Source organism: Bactrocera latifrons, unplaced genomic scaffold (genome assembly GCF_001853355.1).
Source record: "Bactrocera latifrons isolate USDA-ARS-PBARC rearing strain unplaced genomic scaffold, ASM185335v1 scaffold_1554, whole genome shotgun sequence".
Taxonomy (NCBI): Eukaryota; Metazoa; Arthropoda; class Insecta; order Diptera; family Tephritidae; genus Bactrocera; species Bactrocera latifrons.
In genome coordinates this window covers 7,735-9,659 of record NW_017535024.1, presented here as the reverse complement: position 1 = coordinate 9,659, position 1,925 = coordinate 7,735, and positions in this window count along the sequence as shown.

Here is a 1,925-nt window from a genome sequence, read left to right as displayed (position 1 = left end):
GAGAAATCTAAAAACAGGGCTGCATTTTATTAATAAGAACTCACTACATAAAGAATATCTGACTGTCAGTAAATGATATTTTTATGCGCGAAACATGACACACTATGGCGTTTRAAACAAATATTAGTAAATATATGTCATTAATAAATAATTTCCTTTTATATTAAGCAACAATATTTATAGGTTTTGTTAATTTATAGAATAAATTTGCGAAGTATTTACTACCTCAATATATACAGCACTGCGAAAATCCGAGATGGCCGCTATCACCCCTCAGAAGGCTACCACGAAAAGGTTATCTACTGTATATACTGTGCTCTCTACTCTCTAATTTTGTATTTAAATTAGCAGACCCTGTCACACCGTGCTGTGGCTGAATTTTTTGTTATAATATTTGATTGGAATTTAAGGTTTTCCTACACGTGTTCATGCAATATAGAGTTGCCAATGAGAAGAACATTGATTTTCTAWATCTAAACCACAAATGGACATTGTTTGGCCTTGAGATTTATTTATCGTCAATACAAAAGATAAACGAACTCGAAATTGTAGCTCCTGAATTGTATCGTAGAAGAATACATGGAAACAGGGCCACATCACCTTTAAAGTTATTATATTTATATATTTCCGGTGATCTTTTTGATAGCCAAACTCGCACCATTGCATAATCGAGTTGATTCAAAATACGCAAGAGAAAAATAGGTGAACCATTCTTTAATCGAAGATTATGTTTCGGCATTCCGATTACACTTCAACTTAAATTTTCATTTCCATTAAGAATAGTATCGATTTATTTGAAATACATCAGATCGCCTGGTGACAACAGTTGTATTTGGAAGTTATTTTCGTCAACATCAACAATTTTGGATGATAATAGCCAGCTCACTGAGCCAGGTATGATTCAAGTAATTACTCTGTATATTCAGGAAAATACTCTAAATTAATTAATTTTTGTCCTCAAGAACAAGAGATTGTCTGGCAGTTTAATGCTCTTTCAACACACTTGCGCCGTACCTTTTTGCTCCGCGCGTTGTTGAGGTCTTTGTCTATTATTTTACAGTCACGATTGTTCGTTAGCTCCAAAATATTCTAACAGATGAGGTTAACTGTTCGCCGGATTGAGTAAGTATTCAATAGATGGAGCTATGTTAAAAACACAAATTTAATAGCATAATAATTACATATTGCTGAAACTAAGGTGTAACGTAAATTTATTTTGTATTTGAATATTAAAATAATTAGTGATTATGCTATTAAATAGTAGCTTATATAAAACGTTTGCATTTTTAACATAGCGCCATCTGGTAGAATCTTTTGGAACTAACAAATAATTCTGACTGTCAAATAATAGACAAATAATATTCAAATAATAACAAATTAATTTTAATTTCGGATTAATAAGATGTGAACCCCAATACATGTGTTTTGCATTGTAATCTCCACCTGCTAGAAACCTATAGCCTAGTGTTCCAAAAAGTCTTTAAATTGGATGTCTGTAACTTTAAACCGAAGTGGGCACTATATGGCCATCAAGTTTAAGTCCCCACATCGATTTTTTATAGTTATTGTTGTAGCTTGTAATTGTGCCAAGGCATAAGATTCTATTGTTTTTGTGCGTAAAATGAGTGGGGGTTTAAGCGTTTTCTAAACAACACTACTGTTCCACCACGTGCCTTTCCATCTGGATGGTGATTTGTAACATAGATTCTAAATCCCGGTATAAAGAATTTATTTTTATTCGTAAGGTTTCTGACAACAACATATTATATTCAACCCCTATAGTTAGTAATGTGTTTTCCCACAAAATTACTACATTTTTTTTTTATTTAAATCCTCTTTCGTAAGTGTATATTTTGATGTGGGATGTAAATCATCAATGTTATCTATTCTGAGCAGAACTGATTTGATTGTGTTTTTAGCAGGAG